Below are 22,499 nucleotides of genomic sequence, written 5' to 3'. Positions count from 1 at the left end.
TCCGGTTGCGGAAACCACGGATAGGATGACGATCACAAATACGAGCCAACCCTCGACTAGACCCCTGCTATGCGTGGGGGCTCGAGAAAAGTTAGACTCATAAGGAGATTAAATGCACGATTGCAGAATGATGGCTCAGATCCTAGGGAGGGGGAACATACGAAAACTAAGAATGACGTTTCTAAAACAAGAGATGCTTTCTCCTACTAGTTTCGCTATTCTCTCCTCGATCTTTAGTGACACCCGACCCCAGCAACGACAAGGGGTCGAGTCTCACTCGGGGGCAGATAAGGGTATATATATACCCTTTATGAAACAATTGTCGTGCTCGGCCCCTTCCTCACGTTAAAAAATCTAGTGGCAAGGTTTGTAGAAACGAACGACTGAGTAAGGCTAGTCGAACAGCAAGAAACATATGCCCTAGCGGCTATGGCACTCTTGCTCACAAGCATGATCAGAGTTTGTTCACCCATACCCCGAGCTCTATGGTCTTAACAAACGGATGGGTCAGAATGCATTAACCCCTTTGCACATATAAAAAGGGAGAAAAACAAATTTGTTCACACCAAAATAAAAGAACAGACTAGTTCAAACAAAACATAGGGATCAGAACTTGTCCGATTATTACAAAAATAATCATCCGACCTATCTAACTAACTAGCCCCTCTGAGGGAGAAGTACGTCTTCTATCCTGTCCGCCAGGTCCTGCGAAAGGGGAGCCAATGTCGCAACCATCAACTCTAGCTTGTGGACTTCATAGCTAGGCGCATAGTCATGGCTCAACGTCTCTAGATCGATGCTACCCCATTAATGAGAACAAGCAATCACGAAGGACTGATTAATCCCGGTGCGAAGGGCACTCCTTTTGAGCTGGCGCACCAGAGCCGTGATCTCGATGGCATGAGCCACGAGTGAGCTGGTCCCCTCTGACCACACCACCTGAAGGTCGTCACAGACCACTCTAAGGGTGGCACTCAAGATACCGAGCTCGTCACTCTCCGCCTATAGATTCCTCCTCACCTTAGCGAGGTCCATGGCCAGCCTGGCAGAAATGCTCTCAGCCTACAGCATCTGGGTCATCATGCTTTCGAGCTCAACCTGGAGGGAGCCAACCTTCTGCTGTGCATCATCACGCTCTAGGTAGGCTTGGTTGTGCTCTCGGAAAGCCTGGTCATGCTCCTCATGAGCTGCGCCGCATTCTGAGCAGAGCCTCTCCGTGGCCCGCTCCTTGCGTAGCCGAGTGACCACCATGGCATCTAGGCTCACCCTCGTCTCTAGGGCTATGAGCTTCTCCTTGGCCCCCATCCTCAGATCCCTTTCCTTCACAACCTTGCCCAGAAGGTCAAGGATCTACTGACGGGTCTCAGCATCCCTTTGGAGCAGCTCATCCTGCTCCTTCATGATCCTAGTGGCTTCTTCTTCATCCTTCTGTGACCTCGCCGATAGGGCCTCAAACACCTTCTCGGCCTCGTCAGCATTCCAACAGGCCCTGGCCACCCACGACTGAAGATTGGCCACCTCCTCGGTGAGGGGAGTTAGCTCGGCCACCCTCTACTAGGCGGCAACAAGATGAGCGATCACCTCCCCATGTAGTCGTGCCTCCTCGACGAGGCAGTCCTAGGTCTCCTTATATTGACAAAGGAACTGAGACTTCCCCTGGCTATGAGCTATGAGGGACTACAGGACGACGATGATTAGGATACAAAAAATAGAAAAAGGAAGATAAAGGCAAGAAGCAAGATGAAGCAATACCTAGCCGGAGGGAACGATGATGTCACGCAATGCGTTCATGGCATGGTTCAGGGCCTCGAGCATGGATGCGATCCCTATGTCGAGGCTCTCCCATTCCATGCTCTCGACATCGTCGTCAAGGGTGAAGAGCATCGACGTCGGATCTAGTCGATTCGTCCACCAAAGTAGGATGTCGCCCCGCACGGGCGAGCCACTACCCACCGACGTCAGGGCCATAGATGACTCCCCACCGGCTCCAAGCACCACCGACCCCTCTCGCCATGACATACTCATCGGGATGCCCCCTCTAGCGACGAAGGGGATCAGCGGCACAGACGCCGACCTCTCTCCCAGCATCACAACTCCCGGGAACTCCTCGGCCGTGTCCCCTTCTGTCTGGCCCATGCCAGGCGCCATTATTTAGGCCACCGATGGCATAGGTCGCGCTGGTGCCTCAGGCGCTGCTACGGTTGTGTCTAGATGTGACCCATCTATCATGGCCGCCACCGCCATTGGCATCGGTAGGGTCATGACCGACTGCGCCATGCCCGCCATAGTCTGCGCCACGAGCGCGGCTAGCAGCCCCATCTATCCCACCATCAGTAGTGGTATCACGGCCATCACCGGCTGCTCTATGACCTTTGAAGGCGCCCCTTGAGCGAACGCGGTCACACTAGCGCCGCTCCCGCTCGAAACAGGCGTGACACCAGCTAATAGCCGCTACATCAATTGGAGGGCGATGCTCTTCTTCGGCACCAGCACCAAAGGATTACGCTGCCTGCTGACACTACATGGGACAAAAAGCATAAGTCACGATGAAATCTGACCAAAACAGAAGAAAAACACAAAGGAACCGTTAACTCACCTCAGCGCCATCGGGCGGTAGATGTGTTTGCGGGGCAAACCCCCTTGACCCTTGCTCTGCCTCATTGAAATGAGGCTATTTTGAGCCTACCCCCTGCTCTTGGGCAGAGGGGCCTGCTCCCCTTGGCTCTTAAGGCATGACATGGAGCCACCCGCCTCCGCTGGTACCTAGGGCACGATGATAGAGCCTCCCACCTCTGTTGGCACCTAGGGCAGGTCGACGGTATGTCCCGCCTCCACTGGCTCCCTAGAAGTACCCTCCCCTCCATGGAACATGAAGGGTCCTGACACCTGCAAGGATGAATTGAAACCTGTCAACGCATCCTTGTTCTCTAGGTTATCCCAATTGATGTCATCGGCCACCTTGTCATCATCACCATCATAATCATCGTCATCACTATCGGTGTCCGTCCCCCATTCCTGCACCTGCAGCTTCCGCTGCTTCTTCCTCTTCTTGTCATCCTTCGCCTTTCTCTATCGCTCGCCCTCGGCATGATTAACCGTCCTCATGGCTAAATCCCTCGGCAGCAGTGTCAGGTGATTTGTGATAATGACATCCCTGAGCTAGTCCTAACCCTCTCAAAGTTAGTCTCAAGGGGTCAGGAAATCGATTGAAGAAAATGCTAGAGAAAGGGGGACTTCCGAAGATGATGTAGTTTGACTCCGGCCGCATCGGAGGATGCCCTAGCATCGGGTAGATGAAGTCAAGGGCAGCAACCGCATTGTCCCACAGAGGCTCCATCACCTCCTTGATGTGTTGCGTGATCTTGGAGTTGGAGAGCGTCCCCTCAGTCAGCACCGTTCCATCGAACGACACCTCAGGCCCCATCGCATACAACGGGAGCATGTGTGTCATCAATGGCACCACTCCTTGCGTGGTAAGCCCCAATGATGCCGAACCCCTTTAGGCCATTCTCCTTCAAGATGTGGATGGCGGTGATGTGGTCTCGGATCTTCTTCTTGTCCTTCTTTGAGATGCCCCACTTCCTCGACTGCTCCGGGGCCTCTTCGATCAGGCACCTGGTGAACTCCGGTAGAGGGGCAGTGGTGTCATTCTTGAGGTAGAACCACTACTAGTGCCACCCCTTGTTGGATGTTGATAGCCGCATGAATGAATACTCACTAACCCAACTATTTTGAAGTTGCATGCCGACGCACCCCTTCGACAATTGCAGCTCCAACCTGCCACTATTCTCCCTCTTCTTCTAGAGGGTGACGGTGAAGAAATGCCTCCACAAGTTGAAGTGGGGCTGATCCCTAGGAATTCCTCACATAGGGCAACAAATGCCGCCATGTGCTGGATCCCATTAGGATTGAGATGCTGTAGCTCGATCTTGTAGTAGTGTAGCAGCCCCTGAAGAATTTTGTGGGTGGGGGTCACAAACCCACGCTCGTGGAAAGTGGGCGAACAGCACCACATAGCCATCGGATGGCAATGGTAAATCCTCCTCACCGGGCAGCAGCCACTCCTCGGCTGATGTTCGTGCATAGAGAAGATCACGTTGGACGAGACCCTCCTTGCGCTAGAAGGTGATGTCAGAATGGCACCATAGATCCATTGGAGGTGGGGGCGGATGGATGCGCACTCAATGGCGATGGAGATGCGGAGGTAGGAAACCTAATCAATGGCGGTGGTGTGGCTGTAGAGGCAAGGATGCAACATATGGAACCTGGGGAGCTAACCCTTTGATTTTATAGGGGCGATGAGCATGAGGAAACCAACCATCCACCTAGATCTCCGTGCCTACCATGACCTACCACCATGTCTCACCGCAGGGCATGCGCCCACAACCTATGTCCGTTCCCTCGAAAAACTCACCGGATGTTTTGCCTTTCTGAACGGGCCATGACCCACCATGGGTAGGAGGGATATGGAGCTGAAGACGCCTCTATGGTCTGTCTGGGCCCAGGAGTTGGAAGGTTTGCCCACTAACAGGTTCAACAACCGCTCTGCGCACCTTTAGAGTAAGGGAAGGAAAAAGATGGGCCTGCTAGTGGCCAGCACCTGAGCGCACAAGCGCCACGGGCATCCTAGACCATGTTCGAGTCTTGGCTAAATTTGATCCATGGTTTTTCCTCGAAAAAAGGCAAAGAGCCCTCAGGACTGGTCGAAGGCACCATCTTCAATGTACTCCTCTTCACCGTCTCCAGCGCCTGGGTGGGGTAGCAGGGGGACGAAGAGGAAGGGTGAGTACATCGAAATGTACTCCGCAAGTATGGGAAAATATGATATGAGGCTTATAACAAAGACAGGCTTATAGAGGTTAAGACCAGCACTTAAGCAACACACCTATTACCTTAAACCTTAAGCACCTATCTAACTAGGTGAGATCTTCCTTCTCCTCAGAGAACCACTGAAACCAACACTCGGATCCCATCCGAGCACCCCACCTGGATTCCATCCAAGCAAACCAACACTTGGATTCCATCCAAGCCTCCCAACTGAACCAGAGCCATCTAATCAAGAAGAAGTCCAGGCCGCTCTTGACTGCGAGCATGGCAGATATATCAGTTTTACACTCTGCAGAGGTTACACACTTTCACCATGAGTCAGTGTTTCCCCATCATGCTTCACACTACCTAGGTGCTCAATGGGGTCACACTACAAGGCCTTTACAAAGTCCCTCCAAGTCTGTTTTACACCTTCACTAAGGTTTCTAACCGCTAACAGTGGGTACCAACACCACTGCAGAAGCCCCCTCTTGTGCCACACAAACCGACCCGATGTAGCATAACTTGGAGGAAACTAATTACTTGGCTAGGGCCAGAGCCATATAGCCCTCGAGGTTGTGCTGTTAAGCCAATTTACTTGTCCATGAACCGGTCCTTAGAATCCAAGCAGGAACGAGCACAATCCATTCCACCAATTCCAACAATCCACTAGAAAACATTTACCCAAAATCTGGCACACACCTCCACCAAAACCAACCATCCTGCCGAATTCCTATTCACCATGTTGCTATAAACATTACCAACCCAAGTTGCATAAATCATTAATCAATATTAAATGATAACCTTTCCAACCCAAGACTGCAAGCTAAGCAAGATAGCTACCCAACCAACCCAGGTTACAAGGATGATAACATCAAGTTCTAGTAAACCCTAACATAGGATTCAAATTATGACTCAGCATGCCACTAATGGTCTAACTACACTAACTCAAATCAAAACAAAAGTAGGAGCAAGTATGGTCAAGGACACTTGCCATCTAATTGGTTCGGATCAGAGGTGTCGAATTCCTGGTCCTAAAAGTTCACGGTGTCGGCACCTTCTGCGCACAAACAACAAGCATGGGCCCACAAAACAATTAAATAATAGTACACCATAGCACATTAAAAGTTTATAAAACCTATACTAAACAGTAGTACTTGTCTCTACAATCGCTGCGGATATAAAGAACGCAAAAAATGGAGTTGAAACGAAGAAGTTACGGCCTCCCAAAGACTAGGGACTAATATGCGGAGAAATCAGGGACTAATCCGTGAAACAAGAAAATATTTATTTGCAATCGGATCCTTCTTCTTCCATGGGTCGGGTACTGTATCTAGTCGCGCTACGGTGGAACGAGAAAGAGAAACAGCCAGGGGAAAAAAGTCTTGGCCGGCTAGGAGGAAGAGCGGTCGGCCGACAGCTGGGCAGCGTAGCAGATAGTGAGCAGCGCCGCAGCTATGCACAGTGCACGCCAGATAGCAGCGGCGGCGGCCTAGCTAAGCAACACAGCAAAGGCACGAAGATGCTCACCTGGAATTGAGGGAGAATGGATGGGAAAATGGTGAAACAGCGATGGATTCGTGCAATAGGATATACCACGGCGTAGAGAACGAAGAGATCTACCTACGAGTGGTGGTGGTTGTCGCCGGAACGCGATGGTTCACCCAGAAAAGCTCGCCGGAAGTTCAGCCGGAAACCTAGCCTCTTCCGAACTTCGGCGTCCGATCTAGGAGCCTACGGGTGGCGACTGCGGAAACGGGTTGTACTTCTAGAACCCTTGCGTCGAGAGGAACACCGGCATATATATAGTCCTAGGGTTTGGAAAAGTTTCAGAATTTCTTAATTTTGGGATTTATTTCCTGTTTAAAAATAATTCCAGGAAATTCCTGAAATCATATTTAAGCCACGAAAAATCATAGAAATTAAAGAAAATTCAGAGAAAATTTCCGGAGGTAGATATGAACATGATGGATCAAACATGGAGTTTGGAGCTCATGAAAAGGTTATTGGAAGGTTTCAATAAAAAGATTAAGCTGTGGGAAAAAGGAATTTAATTCTCGGAAAAGCGAGAAAAATTCCTAGGAGACTCGAAACGACTCCTAAACGTGTTTTGAAAGTTATCACATCATAAAACCAAGATGCAAATGGGATGAATGCAACAAAACAATTGAAGCCTATGTTGAATTGAGTTTTAATTGTAAATAGTTTTTCCTCCAACTACAAATTTGGTCATATCTCTACTTTAGTTCTATCCAAATTTAGAAACTTGCAAAAAATTAAAAAGTCTGGGTGTTACAAACCTACCCCCCTTAAGATGAATCTCGCCCTTGAGATTCGGAAAGGTTGTCAAAGAGATGAGGGAACTCTGTCTTCAAATCATCCTCTCTTTCCCAAGTGGCTTCTTCCTCTGAATAATGCTTCCACTGAACTTTGCACATTTTGACTCTTTTGTTCTGAGTAACTCTTTCTGAGATTTCCAAAATTCTGATAGGTTCTGAGAAAGACAAATCATCTCTTATATTAAGTTCATCTAGAGACAATTGTTCTTCAAGGGCTCTTAAGCACTTCTTTAATTGTGATACATGGAACACATCATGTATCCCTAAAAGCTGTGAAGGCAGTTCTAGCTAATAGGCTACCACTCCCTTCCTATCAATCACCTTGAATGGACTGATATACCTTGGTGCAAGCTTTCCTCTAACATTGAATCATTTGAGACCTCTAAACGGTGACACCTTAAGATATACAAAATCTCCCACTTCAAAAGTCAACTCTCATCATCTTTTATCTGCATAACTTTTCTGTCTGGACTGAGCTGTCTTTAAGTTGTTTTAGATTTCTTTTACTTGTTCCTCGGCTTCTTTTATAACATCTGGACCAAATACCTTTCTTTCCCCGACTTGGTTCCAAAACAAAGGAGTTCTGCACTTTTTCCCATATAAGGCTTCGAATGGTGCCATCTTAAGACTTGCTTGATAACTATTATTGTAGGAGAATTCTGCATAAGGTAGATGTTTATCCCAACTTTTGCTATTCTATAGGGCACAAGCTCTCAACATATCCTCTAGAATTTGATTGACTCTCTCTGTCTGACCATCCATCTGTGGATGATATGCTGAACTAAAATTCAATCGAGTATCCATTGATTCATGCAGTCGTTTCCAAAACCTTGACGTGAACTGTGTACCTCTGTCTGACACTATAATCTTGGGCACGCCATGCAAACACACAATCCGCGACATATACAACTCTGCAAGTTGAGCACCTCGATATGACTCCTTGACTAGGATGAAATGAGCCACCTTTGTCAACCTATCCACTATTACCCATATAGAATCATAACCCGACTGTGTCCGAGGTAAGCCAACTATAAAATCCATACTTATTTCTTCCCATTTCCACTCTAGAACTTTTAGTGGTTGTAGCAAACCTGTGGGTCTTTGATGTTTAGCCTTGATTCGTTGACAAGTATCACATAACGCCACATACTCAGCTACCTCTCATTTCATGCCGTACCACCAAAATTGTTGCTTGAGATCATTATACATCTTTGTACTACCAGGGTGTAGAGAGTATGTTGAATCATGTGCTTCCCTCAGAATTAACTCCTTAATTGACTTTATGTTAGGCACACAAATCCTTCCTTTAAACCATAACACACCTTGTTCATCTTCTGTGAATCCTAGGGCTTTGTCCTCTTTAATCAATCCCTTGATCTCTATGATCTTCTCATCTATCAACTGACCCTTACGGATATCTTGTTCCAATGTAGACTCTACTTCCATGGCAATCACTTCAGTGTTGGATACAAAGCCTAAGTTGAGTTTAGCAAACTCCTCATACAACTCATGTCGTTGTTCCTGTAACTCCAACACATTGCAATAGCTCTTCCGACTCAATGCATCTGCAACCACATTGGCTTTGCCTGGATGATAGTTGATATTCAAGTCATAATCCTTTATCAGTTCTAACCATCTACGTCGTCGAAGATTCAAGTCTTGCTGAGTGAAAATATACTTTAAGCTCTTATGATCTGTGTAGATTTCAGTCTTCTTCCCAATCAAATAATGTCTCCAGATCTTTAGAGCATGAACTACTGCCGCTAACTCTAAATCATGAGTTGGATAATTCACTTCATGCTTTCTAAGCTGTCTCGAGGCATAAGCTACTACATGACCTTCTTGCATTAGAATAGAACCTCGACCTTGTCGCGAAGCATCACAATAAACAGAGAAACTTTTCTGAACATCTGGCATGATTAAGACTGGAGCAGAAGTTAATCTCTTCTTCAGTTCATCAAAACGGGCCTGACATTCTGCTGTCCACACAAACCTTGATCCTTTCTCCAACAACTTGGTCATAGGCCTTGCTATCTTTGAGAACCCTTCAATAAAACGCCGATAATATCCAGTCCTTCCCAAGAAGCTTCTAATTTCACTAACATTTTGGGGCGCTTCCCATTCTAGAACATCCCTCACTTTACCTAGATCAACTGACACTCCTCCTTTTGAGATGACATGACCCAAAAGGAGACCTCCTTCAACCAAAACTCACATTTGCTAAGCTTTGCACATAGTTGATTCTCTCTCAGCCTCTGCAACACCAATCTTAAATGTTCTTCGTGCTCTTCCTCATTTCTAGAGAATACCAAAATGTCATCAATAAACACCACAACAAACTTGTCCAAGTAGTCCATGAAGACCTTGTTCATAAGATACATAAAGTATGCTAGAGCATTTGTTAACCCAAAAGACATTACTATGTACTCATATAACCCATAACGAGAAACAAAAGCTGTTTTAGGAATATCTGATGCTCGAATCTTTAACTAATGGTACCCTGATCTCAAGTCAATTTTAGAGAACTCACATGCACCCTTCAATTGGTCAAATAAATCTTCAATGCGAGGGAGAGGATACTTGTTCTTGATTGTAACTTCATTTAATGCATGGTAATCAACACACATTCGTGTACCCCCATCTTTCTTTGGAACAAAGATAATAGGGGCTCCCCATGGAGATATACTAGGACGTATATACCCTTTATCTAAGAGATCCTAGATTTGATCTTTTAGCTTAGCTAATTGATTTGCATCCATTCTATATGGTCTTTTATAAATAGGTGTAGTTCCTGGGACTAACTCAATAACAAACTCAATTTCACAATCTAGTGGCATACCTGGTAGATCCTCAGGGAAGACATCTGGATACTCCTGGACCACTCGAATATCCACAACTATGTTGGCTTGGTTGAGTTTGACTCCATCGATTGGTTCTAACCATGCTTGATATTCAACCTCAGTTCCATTTGTGTGCTTCATCTTGATCAATCTCTGAGCACAATCAATCACCCCTTGGTACTTGGTTAACCAATTCATTCCCAGAATTACATCAATTCCTTTGGAGTCCAGAACAATGAGGTTGGAAAGAAACTCTACCCCCTTATGTTTATACTTAGTCTTGGGCATACATGCCTTGATATCATTTCTCCTCCAGGAGAAGCAACTAATAAATTGTTTTTCATCAAAAGCATAGGCATGTTGTATCGTGCTATGCATTGTGTTGATACAAATGAATGTGAAGCTCCAAAATCAAACAATACGGTAACAGGATTGGAGTTGATAGAGAACATACCAATTAGAACATCTGGGGCTTGTTGAGCTGATTCCATAGCGATATGATTAACCTTGCCCTGACTGTAATTCTATCGAGCTTGCTGCTGAGGTTGTCCACCATTACGATTTTGGTTCCCATTCTAAGCTATTGGTTGGTCTTGCTGCTTCAACGGGCACCGATTGGCAAGATGCCCCATCTGATGACATTTAAAACAAGGACCAATGTTGCTAGTCCCTTGAGTTGAGTGGTTCTGCTACTAGGTCTGAACCATCTAGCATTGCTGCTGCTGAGTTGACGTCTACTGCTTGTATTGGCTAGATCCCTAGTTGAAGTTTCGCTGCTGTTGCTGCTGTTGATAGTGACCTCCCTGGCGCACAACTTGGCTAGGTTGGTTGAAGTGGGGGCGAGTGTTACTACTAGAAGACTGACCCTGAAAAGCCATCTTCCTCTTGCGATCAGCCTTAAGAACTTTCCTTTCTCTCTCAACAGTAAAGGCCTTGTCAACCAGCTTCTGGAAGGTGTCATACTCATTGGAGGACAGAGCATAGCGAATCCCAGGGTTCAAACCATCTCTAAAACAGTCTTGCTTCTTGTCATTAGTGTCGACATCACTGGAGGCATAACAGGACAGCTGTGTGAACTTAGTGAGATATTCACGAACTGACATTGAGCCTTGCTTGAGTTCTAGAAACTCCTTGCGCTTCACCTTGATTTCACCAGAAGGCACATAATGAGAACGAAAACTCTAACAGAACTCCTGCCAAGTGATAGCTTGAGCATTGGGATGAGCAGCAATGTAGGTAGCCCACCAATCTTTGGCCTGACCTTGCAGTTGATGAGCGGCATATAGAACTCGATCATGACCCACACAATGAGCAATCTCCAACTTGCTCTCAATGGTCTGGAGCCAATCATTTGCATCCATTGGCTCCACAACATGCTTGAAGATTGGAGGTTGAGTCATCAAGAACCTCCTAAGAGTGTCTTCCTAGCGAGGTGGTGGAGGTAGTGGAGCAAGATTGGGTTGAGCCATCTGTTGCAGAGTAGTCATCATCTGAGCCATGGTCTGCATCATCTAATTTTGCATTGCCGCCATTTGAACTGGATCATAAACTGGCGGTGGAGGGTTTGGGGTGTTGTTGTTGGGATCATTGCCTAGGGTGTTGTTGTTCGGATCATTACCTCCAGAGCCACAGCCTCTCCTGGTGTTCACCATCTGATATGATCATGGACAAGAGTGAGAATAGGATTGAAAGAAAACCCCAACTAACTATAAAATAAAACTGGTAAACAAATGATGTCGTTGTAGTCTTATGGCTAACAACACACCAACAATCATTACAAAGATCCAAATCATTCATTTGCACATGCACCAAATCACACAACGGACTAGCGTTCCACACATAGGGATGCACCTTATGAAGATCCAAATCATTCATTTGCACATGCACCAAATCACACAACGGACTAGCGTTCCACACATAGGGATGCACCTTATGAACGGAGGAGCCTATTTTGGACCAAAACTTTTAAATTGAGCATCAAGGAAGTAAGAGAAATTGAGGACGAGAAAACTTTTTATCAAACTAGTCTTATAAAACCATCATGTCTACCTAGGCTAGCGTCCTACGGTCAACAATAGCTTTGATACCACTCTGTCACACCTAATTTTAAGGACAAAATCGAGTGCACATCATATGTACGCCAGGATCAATTATTCATACATATAACGACATCATGATAGTATCACTGCATTGTTCGAAACTTAAAACTTAAACTTCATTACAAAATGACCCATGGGTCTGAAAGAAAATTTCATAAACTTTATTCTAACTCCAGTGGAAAGGATCCCATCTTCACAGGAATGTCGACCGGGGGCAGCACCAGCCTAGTACACATCATCAGGGTCGAAGGCACCATCTTCAATGTACTCCTCTTCACCGTCTCCAGCGCCTGGGTGGGGTAGCAGGGGGACAAAGAGGAAGGGTGAGTACATCGAAATGTACTCCGTAAGTGGGGAAAATATGATATGAGGCTTATAACAAGGACAGGCTTACAGAGATTAAGACCAGCACTTAAGCAACACACCTATTACCTTAAACCTTAAGCACATATCTAACTAGGTGAGATCTTCCTTTTCCTCAGAGAACCACTGAAACCAACACTCGGATCCCATCCGAGCACCCCACCTAGATTCCATCCAAGCAAACCAACACTTGGATTCCATCCAAGCCTCCCAACTGAACCAGAGCCATCTAATCATGAAGAAGTCCAGGCCGCTCTTGACTGTGAGCACGGCTGATATATCAGTTTTACACTCTACAGAGGTTGCACACTTTCACCATGAGTCGTGTTTCCCCATCACGCTTCACACTACCTAGGTGCTCAGTGGGGTCACACTACAAGGCCTTTACAAAGTCCCTCCAAGTCTGTTTTATACCTTCACTAAGGTTTCTAACCGCTAACAGTGGGTACCAACACCACTGCAGAAGCCCCCCTCTTGTGCCACACAAACCGACCCGATGTAGCATAACTTGGAGGAAACTAATTACTTGGCTAGGGCCAGAGCCATATAGCCCTCGAGGTTGTGCTGTTAAGCCAGGTTACTTGTCCATGAACCGGTCCTTAGAATCCAAGCAGGAACGAGCACAATCCATTCCACCAATTCCAACAATCCACCAGAAACATTTACCCAAAATCTGGCACACACCTCCACCAAAACCAACCATCCTACTCGAATTCCTATTCACCATGTTGCTATAAACATTACCAACCCAAGTTGCATAAATCATTAATCAATATTAAATGATAACCTTTCCAACCCAAGACTGCAAGCTAAGAAAGACAGCTACCCAACCAACCCAGGTTACAAGGATGATAACATCAAGTTCTAGTAAACCCTAACATAGGATTCAAATTATGACTCAGCATGCCACTAATGGTCTAACTACACTAACTCAAATCAAAACAAAAGTAGGAGCAAGTATGGTCAAGGACACTTGCCTTCAAATTGGTTCGGATCAGAGGTGTCGAATTCCTGGTCCTGAAAGTTCACGGTGTCGGCACCTTCTGCGCACAAACAACAAGCATGGGCCCACAAAACAATTAAATAACAGTACACCATAGCACATTAAAAGTTTATAAAACCTATACTAAACAGTAGTACTCGTCTCTATGCTCGCGCAGATATAAAGAACGCAAAAAACTGAGTTGAAACGAAGAAGTTACGGCCTCCCAAAGACCAGGGACTAATCTGCGGAGAAATCAGGGACTAATCCGCGAAACCAGAAAATATTTATTTGCAATCGGATCCTTCTTCTTCCTTGGGTCGGGTACTGTAGCCAGTAGCGCTACAGTGGAACGGGAAACAGAAACAGCCAGGGAAAAAAAGTCTTGGCCGGCTAGGAGGAAGAGCGGTCGGCCGGCAGCTGGGCAGCGCAGCAGACAGCGAGCAGCGCCGCAGCTATGCACAGTGCACGCCAGATAGCAGCGGCGGCGGCCAGCTAAGCAACACAGCAAAGGCACGAAGATGCTCACCGGAATTGAGGGAGAAGGGATGGGAAAACGGTGAAACAGCGATGGATTCGCGCAATAGGATATACCACGGCGTAGAGAACGAAGAGATCTACCTCTGAGTGGTGGTGGTTGTCGCCGGAACGCGACGGTTCGCCCGGAAAAGCTCGCCGGAAGTTCATCAGAAACCTAGCCTCTTCCGAACTTCGGCGTCCGATCTAGGAGCCTACGGGTGGCGGCTGTGGAAACAGGTTGTACTTCTGGAACCCTTGCGTCGAGAGGAACACCGGCATTTATATAGTCCTAGGGTTTGGAAAAGTTTCGGAATTTCTTAATTTCGGGATTTATTTCCTGTTTAAAAATAATTTCAGGAAATTCCTGAAATCATATTTAAGCCACGAAAAATCACAGAAATTAAAGAAAATTCAGAGAAAATTTCCGGAGGTAGATATGAACATGATGGATCAAAACATGGAGTTTGGAGCTCATGAAAAGGTTATTGGAAGGTTTCAATAAAAAGATTAAGCTGTGGGAAAAAGAAATTTAATTCTCGAAAAAGGGAGAAAAATTCCCGGGAGACTCGAAACGACTCCTAAACGTGTTTTGAAAGTTATCACATCATAAAACCAAGATGCAAATGGGATGAATGCAACAAAACAATTGAAGCCTATGTTGAATTGAGTTTTAATTGTAAATAGTTTTTTCTCCAACTACAAATTTGATCATATCTCTACTTTAGTTCTATCCAAATTTAGAAACTTGCAAAAAATTAAAAAGTCTGGGTGTTACATGATGTTAGCTCAACCCCTCCGGTTGCGGAAACCACGGATAGGATGACGATCACAAATACGAGCCAACCCTCGACTAGACCCCCGCTATGCGTGGGGGCTCGAGAAAAGTTAGACTCATAAGGAGATTAAATGCACGATTGCAGAATGATGGCTCAGATCCTAGGGAGGGGGAACATACGAAAACTAAGAATGACGTTTCTAAAACAAGAGATGCTTTCTCCTACTAGTTTCGCTATTCTCTCCTCGATCTTTAGTGACACCCGACCCCAGCAACGACAAGGGGTCGAGTCTCACTCGGGGGCAGATAAGGGTATATATATACCCTTTATGAAACAATTGTCGTGCTCGGCCCCTTCCTCACGTTAAAAAATCTAGTGGCAAGGTTTGTAGAAACGAACGACTGAGTAAGGCTAGTCGAACAGCAAGAAACATATGCCCTAGCGGCTATGGCACTCTTGCTCACAAGCATGATCAGAGTTTGTTCACCCATACCCCGAGCTCTATGGTCTTAACAAACGGATGGGTCAGAATGCATTAACCCCTTTGCACATATAAAAAGGGAGAAAAACAAATTTGTTCACACCAAAATAAAAGAACAGACTAGTTCAAACAAAACATAGGGATCAGAACTTGTCCGATTATTACAAAAATAATCATCCGACCTATCTAACTAACTAGCCCCTCTGAGGGAGAAGTACGTCTTCTATCCTGTCCGCCAGGTCCTGCGAAAGGGGAGCCAATGTCGCAACCATCAACTCTAGCTTGTGGACTTCATAGCTAGGCGCATAGTCATGGCTCAACGTCTCTAGATCGATGCTACCCCATTAATGAGAACAAGCAATCACGAAGGACTGATTAATCCCGGTGCGAAGGGCACTCCTTTTGAGCTGGCGCACCAGAGCCGTGATCTCGATGGCATGAGCCACGAGTGAGCTGGTCCCCTCTGACCACACCACCTGAAGGTCATCACAGACCACTCTAAGGGTGGCACTCAAGATACCGAGCTCGTCACTCTCCGCCTATAGATTCCTCCTCACCTTAGCGAGGTCCATGGCCAGCCTGGCAGAAATGCTCTCAGCCTACAGCATCTGGGTCATCATGCTTTCGAGCTCAACCTGGAGGGAGCCAACCTTCTGCTGTGCATCATCACGCTCTAGGTAGGCTTGGTTGTGCTCTCGGAAAGCCTGGTCATGCTCCTCATGAGCTGCGCCGCATTCTGAGCAGAGCCTCTCCGTGGCCCGCTCCTTGCGTAGCCGAGTGACCACCATGGCATCTAGGCTCACCCTCGTCTCTAGGGCTATGAGCTTCTCCTTGGCCCCCATCCTCAGATCCCTTTCCTTCACAACCTTGCCCAGAAGGTCAAGGATCTACTGACGGGTCTCAGCGTCCCTTTGGAGCAGCTCATCCTGCTCCTTCATGATCCTAGTGGCTTCTTCTTCATCCTTCTGTGACCTCGCCGATAGGGCCTCAAACACCTTCTCGGCCTCGTCAGCATTCCAACAGGCCCTGGCCACCCACGACTGAAGATTGGCCACCTCCTCGGTGAGGGGAGTTAGCTCGGCCACCCTCTACTAGGCGGCAACAAGATGAGCGATCACCTCCCCATGTAGTCGTGCCTCCTCGACGAGGCAGTCCTAGGTCTCCTTATATTGACAAAGGAACTGAGACTTCCCCTGGCTATGAGCTATGAGGGACTACAGGACGACGATGATTAGGATACAAAAAATAGAAAAAGGAAGATAAAGGCAAGAAGCAAGATGAAGCAATACCTAGCCGGAGGGAACGATGACGTCACGCAATGCGTTCATGGCATGGTTCAGGGCCTCGAGCATGGATGCGATCCCTATGTCGAGGCTCTCCCATTCCATGCTCTCGACATCGTCGTCAAGGGTGAAGAGCATCGACGTCGGATCTAGTCGATTCGTCCACCAAAGTAGGATGTCGCCCCGCGCGGGCGAGCCACTACCCACCGACGTCAGGGCCATAGATGACTCCCCACCGGCTCCAAGCACCACCGACCCCTCTCGCCATGACATACTCATCGGGATGCCCCCTCTAGCGACGGAGGGGATCAGCGGCACAGACGCCGACCTCTCTCCCAGCACCACAACTCCCGGGAACTCCTCGGCCGTGTCCCCTTCTGTCTGGCCCATGCCAGGCGCCATTATTTAGGCCACCGATGGCACAGGTCGCGCTGGTGCCTCAGGCGCTGCTACGGTTGTGTCTAGATGTGACCCATCTATCATGGCCGCCACCGCCATCGGCATCGGTAGGGTCATGACCAACTGCGCCATGCCCGCCATAGTCTGCGCCACGAGCGCGGCTAGCAGCCCCATCTATCCCACCATCAGTAGTGGTATCACGGCCATCACCGGCTGCTCTATGACCTTTGAAGGCGCCCCTTGAGCGAACGCGGTCACACTAGCGCCGCTCCCGCTCGAAACAGGCGTGACACCAGCTAATAGCTGCTACATCAATTGGAGGGCGATGCTCTTCTTCGGCACCAGCACCAAAGGATTACGCTGCCTGCTGACACTACATGGGACAAAAAGCATAAGTCACGATGAAATCCGACCAAAACAGAAGAAAAACACAAAGGAACCGTTAACTCACCTCAGCGCCATCGGGCGGTAGATGCGTTTGCGGGGCGAACCCCCTTGACCCTTGCTCTGCCTCATTGAAATGAGGCTATTTTGAGCCTACCCCCTGCTCTTGGGCAGAGGGGCCTGCTCCCCTTGGCTCTTAAGGCACGACATGGAGCCACCCGCCTCCGCTGGTACCTAGGGCACGACGATAGAGCCTCCCACCTCTGTTGGCACCTAGGGCAGGTCGACGGTATGTCCCGCCTCCACTGGCTCCCTAGAAGTACCCTCCCCTCCATGGAACATGAAGGGTCCTGACACCTGCAAGGATGAATTGAAACCTGTCAACGCATCCTTGTTCTCTAGGTTATCCCAATTGATGTCATCGGCCACCTTGTCATCATCACCATCGTCATCATCGTCATCACTATCGGTGTCCGTCCCCCATTCCTGCACCTGCAGCTTCCGCTGCTTCTTCCTCTTCTTGTCATCCTTCGCCTTTCTCTATCGCTCGCCCTCGGCATGATTAACCGTCCTCATGGCTAAATCCCTCGGCAGCAGTGTCAGGTGATTTGTGATAATGACATCCCTCAGCTAGTCCTAACCCTCTCAAAGTTAGTCTCAAGGGGTCAGGAAATCGATTGAAGAAAATGCTAGAGAAAGGGGGACTTCCGAAGATGATGTAGTTTGACTCCGGCCGCATCGGAGGATGCCCTAGCATCGGGTAGATGAAGTCAAGGGCAGCAACCGCATTGTCCCACAGAGGCTCCATCACCTCCTTGATGCGTTGCGTGATCTTGGAGTTGGAGAGCGTCCCCTCAGTCAGCACCGTTCCATCGAACGACACCTCAGGCCCCATCGCATACAACGGGAGCATGTGTGTCATCAATGGCACCACCCTCCTTGCGTGGTAAGCCCCAATGATGCCGAACCCCTTTAGGCCATTCTCCTTCAAGATGTGGATGGCGGTGATGTGGTCTCGGATCTTCTTCTTGTCCTTCTTCGAGATGCCCCACTTCCTCGACTGCTCCGGGGCCTCTTCGATCAGGCACCTGGTGAACTCCGGTAGAGGGGCAGTGGTGTCATTCTTGAGGTAGAACCACTACTAGTGCCACCCCTTGTTGGATGTTGATAGCCGCATGAATGAATACTCACTAACCCAACTATTTTGAAGTTGCATGCCGACGCACCCCTTCGACAATTGCAGCTCCAACCTGCCACTATTCTCCCTCTTCTTCTAGAGGGTGACGGTGAAGAAATGCCTCCACAAGTTGAAGTGGGGCTGATCCCTAGGAATTCCTCACATAGGGCAACAAATGCCGCCATGTGCTGGATCCCATTAGGATTGAGATGCTGTAGCTCGATCTTGTAGTAGTGTAGCAGCCCCTGAAGAATTTTGTGGGTGGGGGTCACAAACCCACGCTCGTGGAAAGTGGGCGAACAACACCACATAGCCATCGGATGGCAATGGTAAATCCTCCTCACCGGGCAGCAGCCACTCCTCGGCTGATGTTCGTGCATAGAGAAGACCACGATGGACGAGACCCTCCTTGCGCTAGAAGGTGATGTCAGAATGGCACCATAGATCCATTGGAGGTGGGGGCGGATGGATGCGCACTCAATGGCGATGGAGATGCGGAGGTAGGAAACCTAATCAATGGCGGTGGTGTGGCTGTAGAGGCAAGGATGCAACATATGGAACCTAGGGAGCTAACCCTTTGATTTTATAGGGGCGATGAGCATGAGGAAACCAACCATCCACCTAGATCTCCGTGCCTACCATGACCTACCACCATGTCTCACCGCAGGGCATGCGCCCACAACCTATGTCCGTTCCCTCGAAAAACTCACCGGATGTTTTGCCTTTCTGAACGGGCCATGACCCACCATGGGTAGGAGGGATATGGAGCTGAAGACGCCTCTATGGTCCAGTCTGGGCCCAGGAGTTGGAAGGTTTGCCCACTAACAGGTTCAACAACCGCTCTGGGCACCTTTAGAGTAAGGGAAGGAAAAAGATGGGCCTGCTAGTGGCCAGCACCTGAGCGCACAAGCGCCACGGGCATCCTAGACCATGTTCGAGTCTTGGCTAAATTTGATCCATGGTTTTTCCTCGAAAAAAGGCAAAGAGCCCTCGGGACTGGTCAAACGGACCCCAGAACTATATGGATTGACTGCTAAGAATCTGGAGCCGGTCACCAGCTGACCCAAGCCGGATCCCTATGAACGGGATGTTAGGGACCCACTCAGACTAGCCTGTTAACAACTCACCAAGCACCATGATTCATCCATAGAGGAAAATCATGACATAGCTCGGCCCCTCCGTTTTTATCAAAAAAAATGCTTGAGGGAAGACAATCGTGAAGACAAGCCGATCCTCGATTGGACCCTTGCTATGGGCGGGGGGCTCAAGGAAAGTTGGACTCACATGAAGGCTGAGCGCATGGTCATAGAACGATAGGCCCCTGTAGGGGTTGAAATCAGGAAAGACCTTTTTCCAGCCCACCAAAATCTCATGGCTATACCCCCGAGGGGTCCGATCTCATAAAAAGGGAATCACCATCCCTAGGTCATGCCATGGGTGACAAAAGAAGGCCAAAGCCCTTAGAGTCCCCCCCTCCCACTTGAAAAAGCCTCCGAAGGAGTATTCTACACCTCCACAGGCTTGGGGGCTACTGTAGGGACCAATACAAGGGTACCCAAAGAGGAGGGGCTAATGGTCATCAACATTAGTTCATCCGAGCAGTCAAGAGCACGACTACGGCTCTAACCAGCCCCCAACTACATGGGCTCTGCCTCGACTGACCTCTGGGGAGCCCCTAGGGGCGGCCTTCACCTCACTCGACACCGAGGCTACGGGCACTACCTCACCTGACCTCTAAGGGCGGGCTCCGCCTCGCCCGACACCAAGGCCATGGCTCCACGTTGCCTAACCCCTGAGGCCGCAGGCTCTACCTTGCCCAACTTCTAGGGGCGAGCTCCGCCTCGCCTGACACCGAGGCCATGGGCTCTGCCTCACCCGACCCCAAGGCCACGGGTTCTGTCTTGCCCGACCCCAAGGTTGTGGCCTCCGCCAGGCTTGACACCGAGGCCATGGGATCTGCCTCACCCGACCCCGAGGCCATGGGCTCTGTCTCGCCCAACCTCTAGGGGCGGGCTCCACCTCGCCCGACACCAAAGTCGTGGGCTCCATCTTGCCTGACCCCGAGGCCATGGGCTCCATCTCGCCTGACCCTGACGCCATGGGCTCCGCCTCACCCAACCCCTTGGGTACGGGCTCTGTCTTGCCTGATGGGGTCCCATACCACCGCCAAGCCACTCTAGGTCTAGGCATATGGCCTTGGGTCAAAGCTCTGACACCAAGGAAGAGATCGGCACACTCCTATGTAATCCATGGCCATGATGGGCCATCCTTGAGGATTCACATAAAAAATAGTGTTGGGCGTACCAATGTTGTTCTGCCTAACCCCCGTACGAACACTGACAGGCACATCAGCTCACCACGATGTCCGCTACTGACAGAATGGAATGCCATGACTAGCAAATGACGCCTACGCATTGTGCTAGTGGCGGACAAGGGCCACGACATGGAGCTATCCCTGTTGACATCTACAAGGTCAGCGGGACCCACACTGAAGGATAAGGACCCAGTGATCCTAAAGGACCTCCTCTCTCCCTCACATTCTTCTCTTTTCCTTCGTTGTAACCTCTGCTTTCCCTTGGCCTATAAAAGGGAAAGCAGGGTGTCCCATGAAGAGGATCGACCCATCGAGGACCAATCCGATCTGACCAACGAACCCATCGAACCTCGAACCATGAGATAACAAACACACAAGCGCATGGCTGAGCAGCGATCGAGCTCTCAACACCTATTCATTCTTCCCACCAAAGACTTGGGACCTATCTCTCTCTTCACCCATTTGTAACCCCTACTACAAACTTTCAGGTGCTAGTAACACGAGCAGCAGCTGATGAACTGGACTGTAGGGACATTCTAGCCCAAACCAGTATAAACCTCATGTCCTCTAAGCACACCATCTGAGCTAGACACGCAAAAATACAAATTTACTCATCGGTGGTAACTCGAAACACCGACAACCATGCTTGATGAGGCCCTCCATGCATGCGTGGGTGACGTCGAAGTGATACCATGACTCCAGGGAAAGCGAAGACGGAAGGAGCAAGGACTTTTTGGCGGTGGCGGAGAAGCGAAGGCTATGGATCTTAGGCACTAGCGGCAGATTAGCAAGCGCAGCAGATCTGAACGACAACTAGCAGAAAGGTGGAGAAGGCAAGGTTGTGGTTTAGTGTGCCAAAACATGTAGGGGGAGGTCACTATTTATAAGGCTGGGTGAAGCAAGAGGTGAACCATCCTCCTAGATCTACGCGCCCACCGCGCCGCATCACTTCGCCTCTCTAAGAAACATACGCCTGCCACATCTGGCCGCTCCCTCGAAGGACACGCCAGATGATGGTTTGTACCATTTGATGGGCCAAGAACCACCATAGGTAAGAAGGGATACAGAGCTAAAAACACTCCCACAGCCATTTAGGCCCGGGAGTTTCGAAGGTTGGCCCACCGATGGGTTCATAACCGCTCCTAAGGTGCCTTTAAATGAGGGGTGGAAAGGGATAGGCTAGCTAGCGGCTAGTACCTAGGCACATGATCACCACAGGCATCCCGACCCACGTTCAAGTCTTGGTCGGTTCACAGTCCATGGTTTTTCCTCGAAGAAAGGCAGCGAGCACTTAGGACCGGTCGAACTGGACCTATGAACTATATGGATTGGCCACCAAGAATCTAGAGTCGGTCACCAGCTGACCCATGCTGAACCACCATGAACGGGAAGCTAGGGCCCCACTCGAACTAGCCCATTAATAGCTTACCAAGCACCATGATTCGTCCATTGAGGAAAACATGGCACAGCTCAGCCCCTCTGTTTTATCAAAAAAACACATGAGGAAGGACGATCACAAGACAAGCTAACCCCTCGACTAGGACCCCTGCCACGCGTGGGGGCTCGAGGAAACTTGGACTCACAAGGAGACCAAATACGCGGTCTGTCGATGAAATATGGTTGGTAGTCTACCTAGGGGTATGCCCAAGGTAGTAGATTATCGGCAGACAAATGCGCAAGCCACAAACAAGATGGTGACACAAGACAGACACAAGATTTTATCTAGGTTTGGCCGCC

This window comes from Miscanthus floridulus, chromosome 6 (assembly GCF_019320115.1).
Source record: "Miscanthus floridulus cultivar M001 chromosome 6, ASM1932011v1, whole genome shotgun sequence".
NCBI lineage: Eukaryota > Viridiplantae > Streptophyta > Magnoliopsida > Poales > Poaceae > Miscanthus > Miscanthus floridulus.
This window is presented reverse-complemented; position numbering follows the sequence as displayed.